Source organism: Primulina tabacum, chromosome 14 (genome assembly GCF_025594145.1).
Source record: "Primulina tabacum isolate GXHZ01 chromosome 14, ASM2559414v2, whole genome shotgun sequence".
Taxonomy (NCBI): domain Eukaryota; kingdom Viridiplantae; phylum Streptophyta; class Magnoliopsida; order Lamiales; family Gesneriaceae; genus Primulina; species Primulina tabacum.
In genome coordinates, this window is record NC_134563.1 from 24,357,551 (window position 1) to 24,384,258 (window position 26,708).

A 26,708-nucleotide genomic window follows, 5' to 3' on the forward strand; every position below is an offset into this window, starting at 1 on the left:
AAAGATTCTAAAATCGTGAGTGTTTATTCAACCCCCCCTTCTAAACACATCTCAACCAATCAATCGATCCTAACAGTCTCAGCGCTGTGTCTTCATTTCTACAACTGCTTGTCAGAAGTCTGCCCTGCTCGAACTATGTCCCTCAATGTCGGCTATACTATCAGAGTAGAAAGATTTGGGCCATCGCCCCTAGCTTAAACTGCAAGCTCAAATATCTGAATCTCCCCTTGTAGCGGTCTCTGTACCGACAAATGGGCAATCACTGTGTGCTTCCTGCTCAGAGCATATGCATCCACATTATCCTTACCCGGATGGTAGCTAATATCACAGTCATAATCCTTCACTAGTTCTAGCCATCTCCTATGTGTCATGTTCAGCTCTTTCTGTGTGAAATAGTCCTTCAGGCTCTTGTTATCAGTAAAAATCATGCACTTCTCCCCATACAGATAGTTTCTTCAAATCTTCAGAGCAAACACCACTGCTGCTAGCTCGAGGTCATGAGTCGGATAATTCTTCTCATTAATCTTCAACTGTTTGGACGCATAGGCTATAACCCTGTCATGTTGCATTAGAACCGCGCCCAAACCGAGTTTCAAATGATCTGTATTAACCACAAACTCTCCCTGCCTTAATAGCATAGCTAGAACTGGTGTTGTGGTCAATGCTAGCTTCAACCTGTCAAAGCTCTCCTGGCACTCAGATCCCCATAAAAACTTGGCATTCTTTTTTGTCATTGCGGTCATAGGCACCACAATAGAATAGAAGCCCTGAATGAATTTCATGTAGTACCCAGCCAATCCCAAGAAACTACGGATCTCTGTCATGCTCTTAGGCACTGGAAAATCTCTGATAACTTCGACCTTGCTGGGGTCGACCTCTATGCAATCCTGAGATACGGTGTGGCCCAAGAATGTCACCCTATCAAAGCAGAACTCGAACTTACTGAACTTGGTATACAGCTGTCTATCCTATAAAGTCTGCAATATGGTCCTTAGGTGCTGAGTATGCTCCTCCCTGCTCTTTGAATAGATCAGAATGTCATCAATAAAGACTATGATAAACTGATCCAAGTATGGCTGAAACACGCGATTCATGAGATCCATGAAGATCAATGGAGCGTTCGTCAAACCGAAGGGCATCACCATAAACTCATAGTGCCCATAATGCGTCCGGAAGGTTGTCTTATGCACGTCAGACTCTCTCACCTTCAGCTGATGGTATCCGGATCGGAGTTCTATCTTGGAGAACACTGATGCTCCCTAAAGCTGATCAAATAAGTTCTCGATCATCGGCAATGGCTACTTATTCTTGACTGTGACCTTGTTCAGCTCTCGGTAGTCAATGCATAATCGCATGCTGCTATCCTTCTTCTTGAAAAACAGAACTGGTGCGCCCAACGGAGAAAAGCTAGGGCGAATGAAACCCTTATGTAGCAAATCATGTATCTGATCTTTGAGTTTTTTCTTCTCGGTAGGTGCTAGATGGTAGGGTGCATTTGATATAGGCACTGTCCTTGGCATGAGCTCAATAGAAAAGTTCACCTTTCTGTCTTGTGGAATGCCTGAAACATCATTAGGAAAAATATTGGAGAACTCTCTGACTACCTCTACGTCCTCTAGCCTCTGATCGACTGCCTCAGACACGGATACAATGCTAGCCAAAAATGCCCGGCAGCCTCTCCTTATAAGCTTCCTCGCACACATGTAGGAAATGGCGTGTGACATCTTCTGACGTTTGGCCGCCTCAAAAACAAATGACTTCCCATTGTGCGATCGGACAGATACTGACCTCTGTCAAAAGTCTATGATAGCTCCGTTCAACAAAAGCCAATCCATACTCAGAATAATGTCGAACTCCGGCAACGGTAGCACTATCAAATCTTCCTGCACCGTATATTAATGTAACCGAAACTCCAATCTCTTCACTATATGAGAAGTAAACATCCTCGGATGGAATCGATACTCTGAACCCTGAATCCATTTCCACTGGTATGATTCCTAGCCGCTTGACAAAATATTCTGATATAAACGAATGTGTAGCTCCTGAATCTAGCAATGCATGGGTGGCTACACCAGAAATTTATATCCTCCCTGCGACAAAACATACCATCAAATATAATCGTGTTTGAAGCTTAGGAAATTCCTTACCAGCAATTATCCCAAAATCCTCGAAAAATTACTAAATTAACCGAATTATTCTTCAAAAATTCGGAATAAGCCCTCAAAAATCGAGAATTGCCTATATGCCCCTTAAAGTTTCGAAAATGACACTCTAGTCCTTAAAACTTTTCGAAATATGCAAAATGACCACATAAAATTTTTGTGAAATCTAACCTCAAAAATTGTAAAATTCTCGAAAACCTACATGTCAAATTCCAAAAATTAAATAAAATTTAAAAAAATCATCCTTTAAATACCGTTTACTGTAATTGGGTCCTAAAATTTTCCAATTAAACAATTACAATCTTAATCCCAACTAGGTAGAGCATGCTTCCTAATTCCTTCTAAGTTATCAATCCTATAATTTAATTCACAAACAAGCATAAAATCCAAGCAATCATGCAATAAATTAAAACTTTAAACATAAGGGTTACCAGTAATCAGCGTCGAATCTGGCTCTGCATTGGCCTCCTCGGCATGCATCACATAAGGTTGATCAGTAGTGGGGCCTTTGTTCCTAGGGCAGTTTGCTACTTTATGGCCCTCTTGTCCGCAAATGAAGCATTTACAGGTTCTCCACATGCACTTGACGAAATGGAACCTGTTACACTGTCTGCAAGGATGTCCGTCCTCTAGCTTAGGCGCCCCTGATGCCTGAGGAGGTCTCTGCTGCTGGGGCCTCCTAACCTGACCCTGGGGCTTCTGTTACCCCTGTTGTCACGGTGGCCCAGTAAACTGATTTTTCTGTGGCTGAGAACTGGACGGAGTCAGCTGTCTATTCAGCTGAATCTCAAAGTCAATGTCTCGCAGCGCCTGCTCCGCCTGAAAAGCACAGGTGGTGGCTTCGTCATAGCTCGCGGTCTCATCAACATAACATCCCGGCGCAGGGTAGGTCCCAGTTAGTCCATTAAATGCCTCAGCTTCTGAGCAGCATCTCTAACGATCATGGGCACGAAATGGCAGCCCCTATCAAACTTGCGGATAAACTCTGCCACAGATAAGTCCCCCTGTCGGAGACTCATGAACTCCCTCATCAGGCGGCCCCTAACATCAGCTGGAAAATACTTGCCGTAGAATACCTCTTTGAACTTGTCTCATGTGAGAGCAGCCAAGTCCACGACATGCGCGGCTCCCTTCTCACCATAGGGATGCATTGTAGAACCCGTAAATCAGTAGACGTATAAGCCATGCATAATTCTAGATTTTTAAATTTAATTGACTTCATTGCATGATTATTTTAAATGCATTTGTTTGAAGTTAATTATTTATTATTTCAGTTCAGCAGTTTGATTTTTAGCATTTCAGTATTTTCAGTGAGGCCGGACCGGAGTTGGAGTTTTGAGATAGAATTTAAGATTTGAGAAATATTTCCAGAAGTTAATTTAGCTAGCAAGTAAGTTCATTTAAGTTAAAAAAGAAGTTTAAGGAATTATTTAAGTTAGTTGAGGATTTTAATTTAATTGTTTGAGGTGATTAAGAAATGAGCTCATTTAAGTTACTTAAAATTAAGGGGTTAGCTCACTAAATTATTTAAAGGATTAGTAAGGCTTTCAAGGATTATTAGTTGACTAGATAATCAACATTCCCCTTTATTTTATCATGCATTTTTCGGCCACCCTTAGTGCTAGAAGATTCATTTTCCAACTCACCAACTTTGACCAATTCTTTGCATGTAATTAGTAGGATAATTCTAGGATTTTTGGGAGCACAATTTAATTAAATAAATGGACATATCCTAGTCTAGAATCAAGCTAAATTTCGGCCACCACCTCCTAGAAGCATCCACCAACTCATTTGATATCAATTCAAAATTCAAATTCAAAAGGGGAGTGGACTTGGTCTTGATATGATCCTATTTTTGTGCACCCTTCTCCTCACCTTCATAACCATCACTCCCCCCTCCACCTCCATCGAAAATAAGACCCCTTTTCAGTAGAAAAAACGTGGATAGCAGCTAGGGAGAAAGGGAGAAAAATCGAGAGCCAAGAAAGGTAGAGAAGCAAGCCACTCCGTCTCCTCCGCGCCGTCTCGTCTCTTCTTTTTGTTTTCTTTCGAAACGAAACCAGGCATGTCTAGATTTCTTTCAAACCTCAATCAAGTCATATTATCATTTATTTTTCAGTACATGATCATGTTTTAGCAAGCAAAAACCGAGATACATGTCAAAATATTTTTGGAACACACATGCAGAATTTCGGCCCTTTCATGACAAGCTTCACGTTTTTCTGAGTTTTGTGGTTTCAGGTGATTGGTTCGATTCCAGGCTCCCAAGGCGGCTTGTATACATGTAGTAGGATGCATTAGGACCATGTTGGTCCATTCAAACCAGCCCCATGCTTGCTGGAAATTCAGAATGACAGCAAGTCCCTTAGGTGCAGAAAAATGTGGTTCGAAAATTCAGTTTCTTGTCTAGGGGTTGGATCTGATCTTGGCTGCCCCAAGGGCCTATAGCCATGGTTGGATCACTTCCCTAGCATGTCTAAGACGTGACTAAGTTGCCCTTTTGGTGGCTTGGTCCATGGCTCATCGGTTTTTAAATAATCAACAAGAACAGCCCCTTTCCCCATTCGGCCCTTCCATTTTTCAGCATATGGTTCGTTTCTTTTGTGGCTTGGTGTGGATCTTGGTTGGCCTATGGCCCTTAGCCACGGTTCATATCATGCTCCTAGATGTCTAGATCGTGCCATGGTCAATCAAATGGCCACTGGAACGACGCAAGACATCGATCATAGCATAAACACTACACACGCATACACGTTGCTCTCGGTTGGACCCTTCGGTTAAGATTTGGTGTGATGCGGATTGTGGCTGGCCTAGGGCCCTTAGCCATGGTTCAAATCATTCCTTGGGATGTTGGTAAGAGTCTCTGGTTGGTGGTTCATGCCCCTAATGGCCGATAGTCTCGAAACCAATGCAAGTTTTGTAGTGCGCAGCTGCTGTATTTTTGACAGCAAGTATGCTGCTGTTCAGAAGCGTCGTTTGAGTTCTTGGTTGGCTTTTAGCCCATGGCCTTGGACTGGACAGTGCCTCATTGAGTTAGGAAGGTCATGTTTTTGACCGTTCGTCATTTGGATCATTTTTGAGGTCGTACGAGAATTTACGGTGCAATGTGCCAAATTGACTCTCGAAAGAGCGTTTCGTGTTTTGGCCTCCATTCCACCTAGATTTCGACCCTATCATTTTAGGAACATTATTTTATGATTTTTCAGCGTATTTTAATCATGACTATACGTCGGTTCAGTGTCGGTTCAGGTTGGCTCGGAGTCATGATTAAATGCGAAGTCATTAGGCGTCATAGTCGCATCTTTTGAACGTAAATTGCATAGTTGGTCATGTTTAAACTATTGCATATTTTTCATGGCACAGTTAGGTTGCAGCGAGCCTGGGAACGATCCAATCCAATCCAGTTGGTAAAATTACAGGAATTTTCATTATGCCAGTTAATTATTTTACGTGCATTAAATAGAAAATGATTATTTTTTAGATTTATGCGATATGGCTTGTGGTTCATTCACTATGTGGGAGTGTTATTTTATACGGTCGCCAGTGACCGATCAGTTCAGTATGGTACCACCCGGTCGCCAGTGACCGGCCAGCTCAGATCAGTTTCAGCCTCCCCGGTAGCCAGTTACCGATCAGTTCAGCTTAGTGCAGTGGCCACAGGCGTAAAACATAATCTCAACAGAAAATTTTACCAGATATTTCAGTACAGGCTCCAAGGAGCAAATATTTTTACAAGGATTTTCCAGTTCAGTTATGCACGTATTATAATTGCTCAGTACAGATTATCTTCAGTATGCCTCAGGACAGGATATTTTATCTCATGCATATTTTAAATTCAGATTTTTACTCGTTACCTGCGATTTATGCATGCTGAGTCTTTAGGCTCACTAGACTTGATTGTTGTAGGTACTGATGAGGCCAGGGCCGAGGGCGGGGACCAGTGAGCCAGCTTGGGTCGGCAGTAGTGGCACCCGAGGACCTCAGAGCAGCAGTTGTTATTTTCTTCGCAAACAATTTTTATCAGTTGTTGGATATTTTTAAATCGTTGTTGTTGGCAAAACTTTGATTTTCTTCCGCTGCAATATTTTGAAATATTGAACTTGATTCACCAGTGATTTTATGAATGAGGCCATTTAAGTTCTTTTAAAAAGAAAATTTTTAATTTTCCGCAAAATTTCCAAGCAAGTAGTTCGAGGGCCTTCACAGTTGGTATCAGAGCGGTGGTTCTGTATAGGGTTTCACTACTACTGACCGCGAGAAGCTCACGAAGCCACGCCTTTGGTCTGTAAGTTTTTCAGTTCAGCATTTTTGTTCAGCATTTCAGTTATAGCATGAATTATTTTGTCAGCATGCTTCCAGATTTTCAGTATTTCAGAGTTCATTTAAAATAAAGTATGGAATTATGCATGTTAGTTACGTATGGGTTATGTTGGAACAGTATGCCCCCTAGACGCATTTTAGAGCGCAACAGAGAGGTGGAGCCTCGCCGAGAGGACAGAGAGGAGCATAGACCGGAGGGGGACCTACCACCTCCTCCACCGCCCCCACCGGACATGAGTGCCCAGATGTTAGCTGGGATGGCACAGTTCTTCGCACAGTTTGCGGGGGGCAATGCCGCAGCCGTAGCCGCAGCCGCAGCCAGGCCGACAGGGCCCGAGGCAGTGTATGAGCGATTCATGAAGATGCGCCCGAAGGAATTCTCTGGGGCATCTGACCCCATGGTTGCCGAGGGATGGATCAAATCTCTCGAGGTTATCTTTGATTTTATGGAGCTGGGAGACGCGGACCGAGTCCGATGTGCCACCTACCTGTTCAATGGAGACGCCCGCTTATGGTGGGAAGGAGCTTCGGTAGCCCTTACATTGGCTACACTTTCTTGGACCCGTTTTACGGAGGTTTTCTACTCCAAGTATTTTGCTGAGGAGGTTCGCACCAGGCTGACCACCGAGTTCATGAGCCTGAGACAGGGGGATATGTCGGTTACGGAGTTTATCCGTAAGTTCGAGAGGGGCTGTCACTTTGTGCCCCTGATAGCGAATGATGCCAAAGCCAAGCTGATGCACTTCCTGGTGGGTTTACGGCCGATCTTGCGCCGGGATGTTAGGGTATCTGACCCTGCTACTTATGAGGTTGCCGTCTCCAAGGCCTTAGCCGCAGAGCAGGATCTGCGGGATATCGAGAGGGATCGCCAGGACAAGCGCCCAGTCCAGGCACCGCACCGCCCTCCTCCTCTTCAGCATCAGCAGCAGAATAAGAGGCCTTTTCATGGACCGCCCAGGAACAGAGGCCAGCAGCAGCAGCAGCAGCAGCAGCAGCAGCGCCCAGCCCCGAGGACTCAGGAGCACCCAGTCTGTCCCAGGTGCTCACGTCGCCATCCTGGAGCATGTATGGCTGGCTCAGGAAAGTGTTTTAAGTGTGGCAGTCCAGACCACATGTTGCTGCAGTGTCCTCAGAGGTATCTGCCTACCCAAGGCAGAGTTTTTGCTCTCCATGCCGCGGAAACCAACCCGGAGACGATGTTGTTGACAGGGAGAATTTTTATATCTGGTTCCGCTACCAAGGCCTTGATAGATTCAGGGGCCACTCACTCGTTTATTTCGGAAGTCTTTGCAAACTTTCTCAAGATCCAGACCATTGGGCTAGATACAGCCTTTTCAGTAGTGTTGCCGTCAGGCGAGGAGATGGCAGCCACCAATGTTATCCGAGATATAGACCTTGAGCTGCACGGTAATCTTGTTTATGCGGATCTGATTGTGCTACCGATGCCGGAATTTGACATCATCCTAGGGATGGACTGGCTATTGAGGAACAGAGTGTTGATAGACTTCCAGCGGAGATCCGTTCTTGTCCGACCGCCTGGAATGGAGCAGTTCTTATTTGAGCCGGAGAGGTACTTTCCTTTACCGCGCATTATTCCTTATGTTCAGGCTAGGAAGCTCATGCATAGAGGGTGTCGGGCATTTCTAGCAACCCTTTTATCTGTCCCCGAGGAACCCAGCCAGTCAGCCTCAGATGTTCCGATTGTTAGAGATTTCTTAGACGTTTTTCCCGAAGACGTCTCTGGTATGCCACCAGAGAGAGAGGTGGAGTTTTCCGTTGAGCTTATGCCAGGTACGGCTCCGATATCCAAAGCACCGTACCGTCTAGCACCGACAGAGATGGCAGAGCTTAAGAAGCAGATCCAGGAACTTCTCGACAAGGAGTTCATTCGCCCGAGCTTTTCTCCATGGGGCGCGCCGGTCTTATTTGTGAAAAAGAAGGATGGCTCGATGAGGCTTTGCATTGACTACCGGGAGTTGAACAGGGTTACAGTGAAGAATAAATACCCACTGCCGAGGATTGAGGATCTGTTTGACCAGTTGCAGGGAGCTTCGATTTTCTCCAAGATAGATCTGCGTTCCGGTTATCACCAGTTGAGGGTGAGAGATGCTGATGTCTCGAAGACAGCTTTCAGGACTCGTTATGGCCACTACGAGTTCCTAGTGATGCCGTTCGGTCTGACGAATGCGCCAGCAATCTTCATGGATCTAATGAATCGCGTATTTCAGCTGTACCTCGACCAGTTTGTGATAGTGTTCATAGATGACATTCTTGTCTACTCCAAGAATCGGGAGGAGCACAGCAGGCATCTGACCACAGTGTTGCAGACATTGCAGAAACATAAACTATTCGCAAAGTTCAGTAAGTGCGAATTCTGGTTAGAGAAGGTGGCGTTCTTGGGCCACATTGTTTCTAGCAGTGGTATTGAGGTAGACCCGGCGAAAGTTGCAGCAGTCAGAGATTGGGTTGTGCCTCAGAATGCATCAGAGATCCGCAGTTTTCTTGGGCTAGCAGGATATTACAGGAAATTCATTCAGGGAATCTCATCCATTGCCGTTCCACTCACAGCACTGACCAAGAAAAATGTGAAGTTTGTGTGGAGCGAGGAGTGTCAGAAGAGCTTCGATACTTTGAAGCAAGCTCTTATCTCAGCACCCGTTTTGGCTGTACCGTCAGGATCTGGTGAGTTTGTCCTTTATACCGATGCTTCAAAGCTTGGTTTAGGTGCAGTTTTGATGCAGCATGGGAGAGTGATAGCGTATGCTTCTCGACAGCTGAAAATCCATGAGAAGAATTACCCTACCCATGATCTGGAGTTAGCGGCCGTAGTTTTTGCTTTGAAGATTTGGAGGCACTATCTGTATGGAGAGAAGTGTCAGATCTTTACCGACCATAAGAGCCTCAAGTATTTCTTTACGCAGAAGGAGCTGAACATGCGTCAGAGACGTTGGTTGGAGCTTGTGAAAGACTACGATTGTGACATTAGCTACCACCCGGGTAAAGCTAATGTAGTTGCGGATGCTTTGAGCAGGAAAGTCGCAGTGATGGCTCATTTGACGATGCAGAAACCTCTTCAGATCGAGATGCAGAGGTTTGATCTTGAGACTTACCCTCGAGGTAGAGTTCCTCGTTTATCTACCTTGACTATCCAGTCCTCTCTTATTGACCGTATTCGCAGCGGTCAGGCAGCAGATGAGCAGTTGGCACAGTGGAAGAAGAGAGATGAAGCTAAGGGCAGTGTTTTGTATTCAGTCAGCGACGGTATTGTGAGATACCGAGATAGGATATGGGTTCCTAGCAGTGATTCTATCCGAGCAGACATCTTATCAGAGGCCCATACGTCCCCGTACTCTATTCACCCTGGGAGTACGAAGATGTACAAAGATCTGCAGCTATTGTATTGGTGGCCAGGAATGAAGAAGGACATCAGGCGTTTTGTATCCGAGTGCCTGACTTGTCAGTTAGTGAAGGCCGAGCATCAGAGACCAGCAGGTTTGCTCAAGCCTCTCCCTATTCCCGAGTGGAAGTGGGAGAATGTTACCATGGACTTTGTGACCGGATTGCCGAGGTCAGCCAGAGGATCGAATGCTATCTGGGTGATTGTAGATCGTCTTACCAAATCAGCGCACTTCTTGCCTATTAAGACGACTTTCACCATGGTTCAGTATGCAGAGCTGTATATCCGAGAGATAGTCCGACTCCATGGTATTCCAGTTTCTATCGTATCCGACAGAGATCCCAGATTCACTTCCTCGTTTTGGAAGAGTTTGCATTCGACTATGGGTACGAAGTTGCTGTTTAGCACAGCTTTCCATCCGCAGACAGATGGACAGTCGGAGCGAGTTATTCAGATCTTAGAGGATCTTCTCCGTGCTTGCGTCATTGATTTCTCTGGGAGTTGGGAGTCGAACTTACCATTGGTAGAGTTCACCTATAACAACAGTTTCCAGTCGTCCATAGGTATGGCTCCGTATGAAGCGCTGTATGGTCGCAAGTGTAGATCTCCTGTTCATTGGGATGAAGTAGGAGAGAGAGCAGAGTTGGGTCCAGAGATTGTTCAGCAGGCAGCAGATGTAGTAGTCAAGATCCGTGATAGGATGAGGACTGCTCAGAGCCGACAGAAGAGTTATGCCGATCAGCGGAGGAGAGAGTTAGAGTTTGCAGTGGGCGATCATGTCTTCGTGAAAGTGGCACCTATGAAGGGTGTCATGAGATTTGGCAAGAAAGGGAAGCTCAGTCCGAGATTCATTGGACCGTTTGAGATCCTCGACAGAGTTGGGACGCTAGCATATCGTGTGGCTCATCCGCCAAATCTGGCCGGAGTACACAATGTCTTTCACGTCTCCATGCTGAGGAAGTTTATGGCAAATCCTTCGCATGTGCTGAACTTCGAGCCGTTGCAGCTTACTCCGAACTTATCTTATGAGGAGAGACCCGTGCAGATCCTAGACAGACAGGAGAAGAAACTTCGGAACAAGTTGGTTAAGCGAGTCAAAGTCAAATGGCTCAACCATTCAGAGGAGGAAGCTACGTGGGAGTCTGAGCCGGAGATGAGAAGTCGATACCCTGAGTTATTCGGTGAGTTCTAATTTCGAGGACGAAATTTATTTAAGAGAGGAAGGATTGTAGAACCCGTAAATCAGTAGACGTATAAGCCATGCATAATTCTAGATTTTTAAATTTAATTGACTTCATTGCATGATTATTTTAAATGCATTTGTTTGAAGTTAATTATTTATTATTTCAGTTCAGCAGTTTGATTTTTAGCATTTCAGTATTTTCAGTGAGGCCGGACCGGAGTTGGAGTTTTGAGATAGAATTTAAGATTTGAGAAATATTTCCAGAAGTTAATTTAGCTAGCAAGTAAGTTCATTTAAGTTAAAAAAGAAGTTTAAGGAATTATTTAAGTTAGTTGAGGATTTTAATTTAATTGTTTGAGGTGATTAAGAAATGAGCTCATTTAAGTTACTTAAAATTAAGGGGTTAGCTCACTAAATTATTTAAAGGATTAGTAAGGCTTTCAAGGATTATTAGTTGACTAGATAATCAACATTCCCCTTTATTTTATCATGCATTTTTCGGCCACCCTTAGTGCTAGAAGATTCATTTTCCAACTCACCAACTTTGACCAATTCTTTGCATGTAATTAGTAGGATAATTCTAGGATTTTTGGGAGCACAATTTAATTAAATAAATGGACATATCCTAGTCTAGAATCAAGCTAAATTTCGGCCACCACCTCCTAGAAGCATCCACCAACTCATTTGATATCAATTCAAAATTCAAATTCAAAAGGGGAGTGGACTTGGTCTTGATATGATCCTATTTTTGTGCACCCTTCTCCTCACCTTCATAACCATCACTCCCCCCTCCACCTCCATCGAAAATAAGACCCCTTTTCAGTAGAAAAAACGTGGATAGCAGCTAGGGAGAAAGGGAGAAAAATCGAGAGCCAAGAAAGGTAGAGAAGCAAGCCACTCCGTCTCCTCCGCGCCGTCTCGTCTCTTCTTTTTGTTTTCTTTCGAAACGAAACCAGGCATGTCTAGATTTCTTTCAAACCTCAATCAAGTCATATTATCATTTATTTTTCAGTACATGATCATGTTTTAGCAAGCAAAAACCGAGATACATGTCAAAATATTTTTGGAACACACATGCAGAATTTCGGCCCTTTCATGACAAGCTTCACGTTTTTCTGAGTTTTGTGGTTTCAGGTGATTGGTTCGATTCCAGGCTCCCAAGGCGGCTTGTATACATGTAGTAGGATGCATTAGGACCATGTTGGTCCATTCAAACCAGCCCCATGCTTGCTGGAAATTCAGAATGACAGCAAGTCCCTTAGGTGCAGAAAAATGTGGTTCGAAAATTCAGTTTCTTGTCTAGGGGTTGGATCTGATCTTGGCTGCCCCAAGGGCCTATAGCCATGGTTGGATCACTTCCCTAGCATGTCTAAGACGTGACTAAGTTGCCCTTTTGGTGGCTTGGTCCATGGCTCATCGGTTTTTAAATAATCAACAAGAACAGCCCCTTTCCCCATTCGGCCCTTCCATTTTTCAGCATATGGTTCGTTTCTTTTGTGGCTTGGTGTGGATCTTGGTTGGCCTATGGCCCTTAGCCACGGTTCATATCATGCTCCTAGATGTCTAGATCGTGCCATGGTCAATCAAATGGCCACTGGAACGACGCAAGACATCGATCATAGCATAAACACTACACACGCATACACGTTGCTCTCGGTTGGACCCTTCGGTTAAGATTTGGTGTGATGCGGATTGTGGCTGGCCTAGGGCCCTTAGCCATGGTTCAAATCATTCCTTGGGATGTTGGTAAGAGTCTCTGGTCGGTGGTTCATGCCCCTAATGGCCGATAGTCTCGAAACCAATGCAAGTTTTGTAGTGCGCAGCTGCTGTATTTTTGACAGCAAGTATGCTGCTGTTCAGAAGCGTCGTTTGAGTTCTTGGTTGGCTTTTAGCCCATGGCCTTGGACTGGACAGTGCCTCATTGAGTTAGGAAGGTCATGTTTTCGACCGTTCGTCATTTGGATCATTTTTGAGGTCGTACGAGAATTTACGGTGCAATGTGCCAAATTGACTCTCGAAAGAGCGTTTCGTGTTTTGGCCTCCATTCCACCTAGATTTCGACCCTATCATTTTAGGAACATTATTTTATGATTTTTCAGCGTATTTTAATCATGACTATACGTCGGTTCAGTGTCGGTTCAGGTTGGCTCGGAGTCATGATTAAATGCGAAGTCATTAGGCGTCATAGTCGCATCTTTTGAACGTAAATTGCATAGTTGGTCATGTTTAAACTATTGCATATTTTTCATGGCACAGTTAGGTTGCAGCGAGCCTGGGAACGATCCAATCCAATCCAGTTGGTAAAATTACAGGAATTTTCATTATGCCAGTTAATTATTTTACGTGCATTAAATAGAAAATGATTATTTTTGAGATTTATGCGATATGGCTTGTGGTTCATTCACTATGTGGGAGTGTTATTTTATACGGTCGCCAGTGACCGATCAGTTCAGTATGGTACCACCCGGTCGCCAGTGACCGGCCAGCTCAGATCAGTTTCAGCCTCCCCGGTAGCCAGTTACCGATCAGTTCAGCTTAGTGCAGTGGCCACAGGCGTAAAACATAATCTCAACAGAAAATTTTACCAGATATTTCAGTACAGGCTCCAAGGAGCAAATATTTTTACAAGGATTTTCCAGTTCAGTTATGCACGTATTATAATTGCTCAGTACAGATTATCTTCAGTATGCCTCAGGACAGGATATTTTATCTCATGCATATTTTAAATTCAGATTTTTACTCGTTACCTGCGATTTATGCATGCTGAGTCTTTAGGCTCACTAGACTTGATTGTTGTAGGTACTGATGAGGCCAGGGCCGAGGGCGGGGACCAGTGAGCCAGCTTGGGTCGGCAGTAGTGGCACCCGAGGACCTCAGAGCAGCAGTTGTTATTTTCTTCGCAAACAATTTTTATCAGTTGTTGGATATTTTTAAATCGTTGTTGTTGGCAAAACTTTGATTTTCTTCCGCTGCAATATTTTGAAATATTGAACTTGATTCACCAGTGATTTTATGAATGAGGCCATTTAAGTTCTTTTAAAAAGAAAATTTTTAATTTTCCGCAAAATTTCCAAGCAAGTAGTTCGAGGGCCTTCACATGCATCATCCCTCAAAATATATGTGGCGCACCTGACCCGGTCGCCATCTCTCATCTAAAAATACTCAAAATGCAGCTCCAGCGATCGAATCCATCCCTCTGCCAAGAATGGATCAGTGGTACCCCCGAAATCTTTCGGGTTGAGTCGTCTAAACTACTCAAGAACATCGGTCTGAGGTCGGGGAGCCTGCTGCACATGCTCCAATAGCCTAGCCATACCCTCCAGTACACAGATAGCTGCATCCATAGGCGGCGGCGGCGGTGGTGGTGGTGGAGGGCCTCTGCCACCTGCAGGAACATCGTCATTTCTGTCTACGCTGGGGTTGCGTCTGGGAGGCATGATATCTGAATACAATCCAAATTCTAAACGTAACTCATCGTTGAATTTAATCTAGTTTTTAAAACATTTATTCTTAAATCGTGAAAGCATTTAAACAGATGAAGTAAATCATAACTCATGTAATCATGCAGGTGATAGCAGTAAATCATTTAAAACATTTAAATCATAAAAGCTTATAGGCTTGAGGCTTGAAGCCTGAGCGGCAGAAGCTGGCGGTGGCACAACCCTATACAGGACCCTTGCTCTGATATCAACTGAAACATCTAATAATTTAAAATGCGGAAATTTTTTTTTTAAAAGCTCACATTTTTGGAAATAAACATCTAAATATTTTGCATGCATGCAACCCTGCCGAAAAATATACCATTTAAAAATTAATCTTAAACGATCGACAAATAAAAATATTGTAATTTAAAAAAATTGCCAACTCGGCCCTCAATCATGCATGAATAAAACAAAACAAGTAAAATCCGAAAAATCAACAGCGTAACATAAATAAAAACGTGTAAAACTGATCATGTCTGCTCAAAACTCATAAAAATGTGATGTGCGGAAAAGTGTGGTCCTCGGGTCGTGCTCGCACATCTAGCCCAACCTACTCACAATTTGGCACCTCCAGTCTCCTCATCTAAATGCTCACCTGCATCAAACGCGCATAGTGAGTCTAAAGACTCAACACACATGCACCGTTAATAGCAAGTACATATACGTAGCACACAACAGTGAAAATACTGTAACCAACATACATTTCATTATCTTAAAAGCATGAACATAAACGTGTCGTATAAAATCATAACGTGTCAAAACATGTCTCAACATATCATCATATACTTATACATTTCCTTTTAATTGAATTCATTTCATTAGTTGTGATTTTTGTATCAGCTCTATTCGATGGATTCATCTAAAAACCGCAGTACCCGGCGGTGGGGACATCAGTGACAATATTACCCGTCCACTGAGCCTTGGCCTCAGCTCATAATATCTCATATAATCGTGTTAGTCACAACCAAATCTCATCCTTCAAGACGTGTAATCATGTTCACCAATTAATAAAAACATGCATAAACGTAAATTTTCCTTGAAACCAAGAATGCACCATATTTTTCATATTTACATAGAATCATAAACCTAATGCTTAAACGTTTAAAACATGATAAATTTGTGCTTAGGGTACCGCTCGTGTGCAAAATGATCATTTTACCCCTCGAAACCCAAAATAACAAATTTACCCCTGGACTTCTAAATTTTGACCCGAACCTTACCAAACTCCTTAAAACATCCCAAAACATATTTAAAATTATTTCTTATATGTAAACTCGTGCCCGCTCAAAACTTGACCGATTCGTTTTAAAACTTGGATCGGGGTACCGGTTTTAACCTGAATCGACCCGAAACTTAATAAAATTTTGCCAAACTCAAATGATGCCTAAAATACATCCTTCCAGCCTCTAAACCACATTTTACAGCCCACTAAAACCCATGAAAACAAGGCCACAAGCTGCTGGAATTTTCAGCCTCTAAACCACATTTTACAGCCCACTAAAACCCATTAAACCCTAGGTGCACTACCCTCCATAATTTCGCCCCTAACTCGACCGAACGGACCAGCTCCTAACTATCCTCTCCTAGAACACCCTAGGACCCTAGTAGACCGAACCAATGCAAGGACTCATCCCCATGCACGCTAGAAATCTCATCCTCTCGCTAGCCACCCAAAACACTGCACCATGACCTCCCTTTTGATCGTCTCCCTCCTGCGGCCCTAGAGGCAATACCAGCGGTGTTCAAGATCTTCCAGATCGTGGTTCAGACCCATCAGAGACAAGTCCAAGGCCTGGAGTCGCCCTCACACCATCGGCTTCACCCTTGGCTCGTACCGCAACCCAAAACAAGACGCACATCAACATAAACTCTCGGCCATCAACATAAAATCGAGCACACCCTCGATTTCCTCTCTTATAACGACCCTTACCATCAAACACAGCCCCATTAACTTGACAACCATCAGCCCCTTGCACGTAAATACATGAAAGCATGAGTGGTGAACAAAATAATGCATGAACTTAAACAAAAACCGAAAAATCTCCATGTATTATGCTGGATCGAGAAATTCTTATGCAAGTAAACACATATCAGCGAGTATATAGCCTGTATGATGCAAAATAAAAGTACATGGCGTGCCTTGATGTTTTATGAACAAAAACTTGGAGTAACACGTGTCGGGGAAGCGCCGGAGGAGCGGGGAGGGATTTGCTTGAAGAAAAATAAGAGAACCGAGACCTTCAGCTGAAAATTTGCGTGGAGATGTGCTGCTGAAGGAGGGGTGGACGGTTGATATGAATAGGGTTAGGTTTAGGGAGTGTTTAGGGTAGTAGTTAAATAGATAATTAAAATGCCAATGGGCCCTAACTTTGATTTAAAAAGGATTAAAAGGGTTTTGAGCCCATTAAGCTCAAAAATAGGCCCATCAAGTCCAAACACACTCCCGAAAAATATTTTATTTTGGTAAGTTTTTGAAAATATTGCTCGAACCCTAAAAAATTCCTTCGTTTCGATAAAATTTACGTACCGATTAAAAATATGCTCTGAAGGGTAAAAATACCCAAAAAATCCCATTTCTTGAAAAATATACCTAAAACATCTCGTATTAATTAATAAAATTTAAACATGTAATAAAAATAATTTTCCTGATATTTTCCCGGTCTCCGTTCCTCGATCGAGCGCGAAGTGCATCTAGAAACCCTAACGCGTGAACTTTCAAAATAATCGTGAAATGAATCCTATCATGCAATAATTATGTATTAAATGAATAAAAAAATCATTTTCTAAATAAAACCCTAGATTTCATACATTTAGGTTACGTAAATTAAAATCCCGGACCTTACAGTTCCAATAGTATTTTTCAAAAGCCTTATCCTGGGTTCGATATAAATTGGAGCAAAAAGGAAACGAAAAGTATAATCGGAGATGCAAAATTTCTTGATATTGGATTGCATTTGGATTTATGGATTTGAAGCCAAAGATTTGAAATGCATAATAACAATCCTATTGGTTTGTTTGGGTAAATTCATTTGACATCCACAAGAAGTTATTTTTTGAATCATAGTAAAATGGATTTCAAATTCATTCTCACAACGAGTCATCTTAAATCCTTCCTTTAAATACTTTATCAAATTCAAATTTTCAATCCAAATTCAACTTAAATATCAATTATCAGGTAGGAAAAATCTTTACCTCCATGAAAGGCATTGCTAAAAGACTCAAGAGCTCCCACATTTTGGTTTGCGGACCTAAGCCTTTGAGAAACTGACGGGGACCTTATCTGTTGACTACCTGTTCCGGATAGATCCATTTTCTATAAAATACATAAAAAAAAAAAGAAAATAAGAAAGAAGATTGATTTCAAAATAATATTGTTAATTGAAGAGCATGCAAACAAGGATGGGGGAATGAATTTTTTATGCATGTTACAACATGAAATGAAAAATTATATTATTTTCATATATGATGGCTTTGTGGTGGAATTGGACATGATTAAGAATTTGGCTATTGGACGTTAGGAAATGTTGAAAATGACTTGACTATATTGATTTTTGGTTATTAAGCACTGATATTCTACTATTTGAGTCATAAGTTAGTCATGAAGATTATAAATACTTTTGGGACTTTTAGATTTTCTAAGAAAATACTGATGGTTTGTGGTTACTATTTGAGTTAATTTTTGAGAAATTCATATGAGAAATAATGAATCGAAGGCTACGAAGATCTTTAGAACTTTAAAAACGTAAAATTTGGGATTTTAAGTATTTATGGAAATGTAAGATTGGTTATGGAATTGATTTTGAGTTCAATAAGCTTAAAATTATTGAACTTTATGTTACGAGAAACCTATAAAATAAAATTAGGAACGCAAAGAATTTATGGGTAATTGTCGAATTTTTGAGATTAAGGACAATTTGGATAATTTTCGAGGAAATTAAGAATTATTTTTGCAATTTTTAAGAAATTTGAGGACTAGTTGAGCAGTAAGTGAGAATCGAGTGTTTTAAAAGATATGAATTTTCGATGATTTAGGTTTTAAGGGATATTTAGAACCTTGAAACATCTAGGTTATAATGATATAAGGAATGATAATCAAGGGCATTGTAGGATGAATCAATATTGGGCTTGAAAATCTAAGTGTTCATGGAATAATGCTATGACAAATTAAAAATTTAGAATGATAACAATTTAAGATAAAATTGATCAACTAGTTAAGTTATAAGATTATATAGTAAGTTAACTTATTTTTGAGAGATTAAGGTTTGATGTAGCATAAGTTTCAATAATGATCTTAAGAGTTAAAATTATATGTCACGCGCCGAGTCCGAAGCATCGGTGACATCCGGCATTGTTTAACAATTAAATTGAAAACAATAAAGCCTCGTATCAAATCAAACCAGTCTTTTTCATAAATAAAGTATTGTCTTACAATAAAAATAGAATAAAATACATCAGAGTTTCAAATAGCGGAAACAAAAGGAAAGCAAAATTCTTGAGTTTTGATCTTGATCTTCGACTCACCAACCCCAGAAAAGCATCTTGCTCTTCTTCATTCAGTTGTTCCTCGCTTTTATCTGAAATTTGTAAGGGGTGAGTGTTTTGGGAAACACTCAGCAAGTGGGGGTCGATCGATTCCAAAGATACATATAGAACTTAGTTTTCTTAAAACGTCATTTTAACAAACTTTCAAAACTTAATATTCTTAACTTATCATGACAGAAGCGAATCGAATAAATGACAGAATTTATCAGATGATTCAGAGCAATTCAGAAACAGATCAATCAAACTGACACAACACTGTTACTCATCTCATTTCCATGGTCAAATTGTCCCCAATATGTTAGTCCTCTAAGGGGTGAGGCCAGAACATGGTTTTATACCCACCAATGGGGGCCAGAACAGAACATGGTTTTATACCCACCAATGGGGGCCAGACAGAATTACAATTCTCGTCCCATTTCAAATCAACTCGTAACAGCGCAAATAGAATTTAGAAGTAACAGACAGAACTTTTCAGATATTCAGATTTCATAGTTTTCATACTGACACAGCAGAATCATGAAATTTGAAGCACAGACGAGAACACATAATCGATCAAAACTTTAAAATAGAACATGTTGATTTTTCGAAAATAAGGACACACCAACATGTATGTCATGTTATTGATATCAAGGTTTAAAAATACAAACGAAGTACATAACAAAAGCCCACTTACCGATTTTTGCACAACACGTCTTCTCAAAAAATCGGGCAGCACTTCGGCGTAACTTTAACGAATGCTGTGGTTGATCGAGCAGCTCTTCGACGCAAGGTTCTTGTACTGGACTGCACGAACTTTCCTTCTTCCTTCCTTGCTTGCTTGGCCGAATTCTTGGAGAGTGAGGGGAAGGGCCGAAATTTTGGTTGGGTTTTGGAAGCATTTTTCCTTTAACCATTGAGTGCTATTTATAGAGTAATTTTTGCCCCTCAAGATACCTCATGGCCGAAATCTTAATGCCCAAGAAAGTAATAATTGTAGTCTAAAAATTCCATGCATTCCTCAAATCCAAGACTAGTCATAATTGTAGTCCAAAATCCCATGCATGCTTCAAGAGTCACCTTGGTTTTCTATAGGGTCATTTCTTGCATCTTCAATATGTCTTAGTCCTTTAGCTCCCCCCCTTAGCTCCTTCATGGGTTTACTCAAAGGTTATTTCTTACACACTTAATTTGTCCAAACCCCTGGCTCAACTTATAGCTCCCTTTTTGGTCTTATTAGGACAAGCTTGATTGAGCTTCTTCGAGCTGAAAGATCGAGTCCTTGAGCTGGGGTTTTACTTCTCCCATGACAATACTTCGATGGATGCGGTTACTTGTAGCTTGGCCTCCTGTTGAGCTCATTCCCGAGCTTTGAAGTTACTTCCTTGAGTTAAATTTAATGAAACTCCAAGTTAATATTCAAGTTATTTAGTTGGAACAAATATTTTTGAGCTTAGTTTGAGTAAAGTTTCAAGTTCGTATTACTTACTTGATTTGCTTCGGATCGTAAAATCTCGGGTTCTCACATCCCTCCCTCCTTATTAAAAGTTTCGTCCTCGAAACTTGCATTAGCTTGATCTTTCGAACAGATGAGGATATTGTGATCGTATTTTCTCTTCGAGTTCCCAAGTTGCCTCCCTTTCGGTATGATTTGACCACTGTACTTTGACATAAGGTATTGTCCGATTCCTCAACACTTGGTCTTTCGAGTCCACTATTCGGGTAGGGACTTCTTCATATTTGAGTTCTTCATTCAGGTTTCCTTCAATCATCTGTGGTGTAACCTTAAGTACATGACTAGGATCTGGGACATACTTCCTCAGCTGTGAGATGTGGAAGACATTATGTATCCCGGACATATTAGGCGGTAAAGCTAGACGGTAAGCTAAGGTTCCTACCTTCTCCAGTATTTCGAACGGTCCCACATATCTCGGATTCAACTTTCCGGATTTAGTGAACCGAACTACTCCTTTCATGGGAGAGACCTTAATGTAAGCTTTCTCACCAATTTCCAACTGTAAGGGTCTTCTCTTCAGATCGGCCCAGCTCTTCTGGCTATCTTGGGCTGCCTTGAGTCTATCCTTGATTATGACTACTTTATCAATGGTTAACTGAATAAGTTCTGGTCCGGTAACAGCTCTTTCTCCGACCTCATCCCAATATAGAGGCGACCTGCACTTCCTTCCATACAATGCCTCATACGGAGCCATCTCGATGCTACTGTGATAGCTGTTGTTATAGACGAATTCTATCAGTGGTAACTGTTCACTCCAGTTCCCAGGAAAATCCAGAGTACATGCCCTCAGCATGTCCTCGAGGGTCTGAATCGTCCTCTCAGTTTGACCATCAGTCTGAGGATGATAGGCTGTGCTGAGAGTGACCTTGGTTCCCATAGCCTTTTGGAAACTTTTCCAAAATCTTGATACAAATCTTGGGTCTCTATCAGACAGTATACTTACCGGAACTCCATGTAGCCTCACTATGTTGTCCATATACAAAGTGGCTAATTTATCCAAATTATAATTCATCCGCACTGGCAAGAAATGGGCAGACTTGGTCAATCTATCAATGATTACCCGGATCCCATCGTGACCCTGCCTTGATCGTGGTAGTCCAACTACGAAATCCATGGAGATGTTATCCCACTTCCATTCTGGTATCTCCAATGGCTGTAAAAGTTCTCCAGGCCGTTGATGTTCTGCCTTGACTTGTTGACAGGTTAGGCACTTGGAAACAAAGACAGCCACGTCTTTCTTCATTCTGTTCCACCTGTAATTATTTTTCAGATCTCTATACATTTTGGTACTCCCTGGATGTACCGAAAATCTCGATTTATGTGCCTCGGCCATTAACACTTCTCGAATTCCATCGACGTTTGGCACAAACAATCGTCCTTTCATCCAGAGTATCCCATTTTCATCAATTTTAAATTCTGGAACTTTTCCTTCTTGGATTTGTTCCTTAATTTTAAGTATGGAGGTGTCTTGACTCTGCTTCAATTTGATGGTCTCTCAGAGATTTGGTTGCACTGATATGGAATTTAAGTTAACCTTCCCAGGGTTCCTCCTGCTCAACGCATCTGCCACTTTATTTGCCTTACCCGGATGGTAATTGATTGACAAATCATAGTCCTTGAGAAGTTCCATCCACCTTCTTTGCCTCATGTTTAATTCCTTTTGGGTGAAAATGTACTTGAGGTTCTGGTGATCAGTAAAAACTTCGTATTTTACTCCATAAAGGTAGTGCCTCTAGATTTTAAGTGCAAATACTACTGCGGCTAACTCCAAGTCATGAGTGGGGTAATTCTGCTCATATGGATTTAGTTGCCGTGAGGCATAAGCAATTACCTGACCTTCCTGCATAAGCACACACCCTAATCCTTCCTTTGATGTGTCACCGTATACAGTGAAATTCTTACCATCCTCGGGAAGAATGAGTACTGGTGTGGATGCGAGTTTCGTCTACAGGGTTTCGAAACTCTTTTCACAAGCTTCATTCCAAATGAATTTCGAATTTTTCTGAATAAGTTTGGTGAGTGGAATGGATATCGAAGAAAATCCTTCCACAAATTTTCTATAGTAGCCTGCTAAACCCAGAAAACTCCTGACTTCAGTCACCGTCTTTGGTTGTGGCCAATCCTTGATTGCCTCTACCTTCTTAGGGTCTACCGACACTCCTAATTCAGAAATTATATGTCCTAAGAACGCCACACTTTTAACCAAAATTTACATTTCTTGAATTTGGCGTATAGTTCCTTTTCTCGAAGTGTCCGCAAAGTGAGACGCAGATGCTCTTTGTGTTCTTCTTCACTTCGTGAGTACACAAGGATATCATCTATAAAGACAACCACAAATTTGTCGAGATATGGTTTGAATACCCGATTCATCAGGTCCATGAATGCTGCAGGAGCATTCATTAGGCCAAAAGGCATTACCGTGAATTCGTAATGTCCATATCTTGTCCTAAAAGCAGTTTTAGGGATGTCTTCAGCTTTGACCTTCAACTGATGGTAACAAGATCTCAGATCTAGTTTTGAGAAGACCTTGGCTCCCTTTAACTGATCGAAAAGGTCATGTATTCTTGGGAGTGGGTACTTATTCTTTATGGTGATCTTGTTCAACTCCCGATAGTCAATACATAGCCTCATGCTTCCGTCCTTTTTCTATACAAAAAGCACTGGGGCTCCCCATGGGGATGCACTGGGGCGAATCTGCTTCTTGTCTAATAATTCCTGCAGTTGCTCCTTTAGCTCCTTTAATTCAGCTGGAGCCATTCGGTATGGTGCCTTTGATATTGGTGCAGCATCAGGGACCAAATTGATTTCAAATTCTATTTCCCTATCGGGTATCTCACCCGGTAACTCTTCGGGAAAAACATCTAGAAATTCTTGAACAATCGGTATATCTTCCATCTTTGGAATTTCTTCTCCCTTGACTTCATTGATCATTGCCAGATAAATCTCTTCTCCTCCTTTTATGGCCTTCCAGGCTTGTAAGGCCGATAACAGAGATTTCCTTTCTTTGGACTTCCATGGTATATGACTTCCTCCTTAGTCGAAGTCTGAAGTCTAATATTTTTCTTTTGACAGTCTACCATGGCATGGTTTTTAGCTAACCAGTCCATTCCAAGGATGATGTCAAACTCAACCATATTGAGTTGAATTAATTCCACTTCAAAAGTTTGATTGCTGATACAAATTTTACAGTTTCGATACACTTTGTGTGTTTCAATTATTTTGCTGGCAGGTGTTGCTACTCTTAACAGTTCACTAAGAATATCATGCTCAAGTTTAAGCTTTTTAGCAAATCTTCTAGACACAAATGAATGTGTGGCACCAATCAAACAAAGCATATGCAGGCATTTTATTGAGTAAGATGGTACCTGCCACCACTTCATTGGTGTTATCAGCTTTCTCATGGGTTATTGCATAAACCCGAGCATTAGTCTTGTTTTCATGTTGCTTGCTGGACCCCGACCCTTTGTCCTTGTTGTCTGAACAATCTTTAATTCTATGACCCACCTTTCCGCACTTAAAACAAGCGCCTGTCTTCCGATAACATTCTCCAACATGCTTCTGTCGACATGTATCGCACCACTTTACTTCGGTGTAGCCAGCACCGTTAAAATTTCCTCTTGGAGGTCCACTTGAATGATTCGGCTTCTTAAACTTGGGACCATTTTGAGTAGTTTGGTTGACCAACGGTCTCTTATTCCTGTTTTCATCTTCACGGCGCTTAATATCTGTTTCCGCACTCATGTCCGCGCCCATCAAATCAGCAAAGTTGTTTGGTTTGAACACCGCCAAAGCCGATTGAATCCGGCTGTTCAGACCTATCTTAAAACGATGCATCTTCAAGGTTTCATCAGACATAATTGTTGGGACGTAGGTTCCCAGATCATTAAACCTTGAGGTATATTCCATTACTGTCATATCCGATGTCTGCCTGAAATTTTCAAATTCATTCAGCTTCTGCAGACGAAATTCGGCTGGATAGTATTGTTTCATAAACTCTCTCTTAAAAATCTGCCATGTGATATCTTCTACTTCGGCTAGAGATGGTGACACGGTTTCCCACCATTTTCGTGCTCTCTCCTCAAGAAACGGTATTACAACCTCTACTCTCAATTCTTCAGGCACCTCAAGTAGGTGTAATTGCGATTCGACATTTTTAAGCCAATTATGACTGACTTCCGGGTATGGGTTCCCATCGAAAGTTTGAACTCGATTCCTTCTGAGAGATTCGTAATGGTACTTAATCCCACGCGGTTGCGGTTCAGGTGGTGGTTGGATGGCGTTAGCCAATGGATTGATGAATCCTTGTAACGTTGCAGCTACGATAGTAGCTATTGCCATCATATCCTCTTGACTGAGATTTACTCTCGGAGGTGGTGGTGGAGGGTTTTCATCTTGGTTGGCACCACGAGGGTTACGGTTGTTTTGGGGTGGTCTGCCTGCCATTTCCTATAAACATGTATTTTATTAATTTGTTTGCCACAATATTTAATCAAAGGAATAATTTCATTAAATTGTAAAAATTTTCATACAACCAAATATTTTTCAAAACAAATGATTAATCAAATACAATCGAAGCCTATTCTAGAACTCTCTCTCCTTACTCGTCTATTACTTCTCCGTCCCCTACTGCTTCATTAATTTCTTCTTCCACAGGGTTTTCTTCCAGTTGCTCCATGAGTTCTTCCATATTGACCATCTCATTTTGTAGATGCTCGATGTAATTCTGCAATTGTGTGTTGTGATGATCGAGGTTTTTTACTTGTCCTGTAGTTCTTGTATTGTTGATTGACTTAATTTTTCATCGATTTCTTGCTCTTCAATCCGTTCCTGAAGACGAAGTTGGGTTTTGAGAAGACTATTTTCCCGAATTTCGAGCGTAAAAATCCTATCTTACGCTTTCTTCAACTCTTGCTTGGTGATCTCGTGCTGACGTTCTGACTCTAGATGGTATGCCGCGTAACGTCTAACGTCTTCGCGTAGTTTCTTCTCTTCCACTCTAGCCTCACGAAGATCCTCCATCATGCACACGTTATTTCCGTCCAACTGATAGTTATCTTTCTCAAGTTTATCATTCTTTTCTTTCAGCGTTTTAATTTCTGACTCCTTTTCCTGAAGTTGTTTCTGAAGTTCATTTATAATGCTTTGAAAGTCCATGTTGGTTTCCTATAAAAACATTTAAATAAGATACTCATCCATTCTTAAATATGCAATAAGATAATAGAAAGTTTAAAAATATTTTGGTACACATATTATTTTCTTAGTCACAAGTTTACTACAATCCAGATACTTTATTATAATGCTAATCTAATCGATCATCTCTCCGCCGTCGCTGTCGCTGGCACTGACGTCTCCGGCCACCTCCATCAGTTCTACCTCCTCTTCCTCCATGTTCTCTATCACCAAATGTAGGTAATTATTCTGATCTTGAAGCCTGTCCATAGCGCTGTGGAGCTTCGAAATGTACCGATCCTGCCTGGCATTGTACTCCTACTGGCGCTGACGGGCCTGAGCAGTACGTCCACGCTCTATCTCTACTCTCTCCAATAACTCCCTGTTGAGAGAAGCTAAGCGCCCGATGCGAGCTGAGTCAGTCGGTATATGTAGAAGTTGGCTCTCAGCCAAATCCAGATGGTGAGTAAGTTGCTGCACGTCGGTCTCCAGTATGTGCCTAACCTCACTAAGCTCTTGTTTCTCCAATCTTTCCTTGGCTAGTTGCGCTTTCAAAGTCGTGATCTCCCTAGTCTGATTATCAATCGTGAGCTGACGCATGCGAAGAGCAGCCTGAGCGTGAGTACGTGGAGCAGCCATTTCCTAGGATAAAAATCGAAAGCAAAGCATCAGAATCGTATAAAGGAGAGAAAGCACAAATAGTAGAAACAAAGTTTTCGTGGAAAATTTTCGATATTCAGAGTTTGTGAAATGATCGAAGGGATAGATTTTTGAAATCTGTTCGAAATTTAGGAAACAGATGGAAGTTGAATTTCAAGAACGGATGAAAGTTGGACTCAAATTGGGATACACTAGGCTTTTTCCAAAATTTGACTTCGCCAAATTTTGTCTATCAAAATCCAGCGGGATTATGAACCTGGCGGCTTTGAAACCACTTAAATGTCACGCTCCGAGTCCGAAG

At 41.8% G+C, this 26,708-nt stretch overlaps 1 pseudogene; it reads right to left on the bottom strand.

The window, feature by feature from the left end:
- Positions 1-19,979, bottom strand: part of LOC142524915 (uncharacterized) — a 34,442-nt pseudogene extending 14,463 nt beyond the window's left edge.
- Between the last annotated feature and the right edge of the window lie 6,729 nt (positions 19,980-26,708).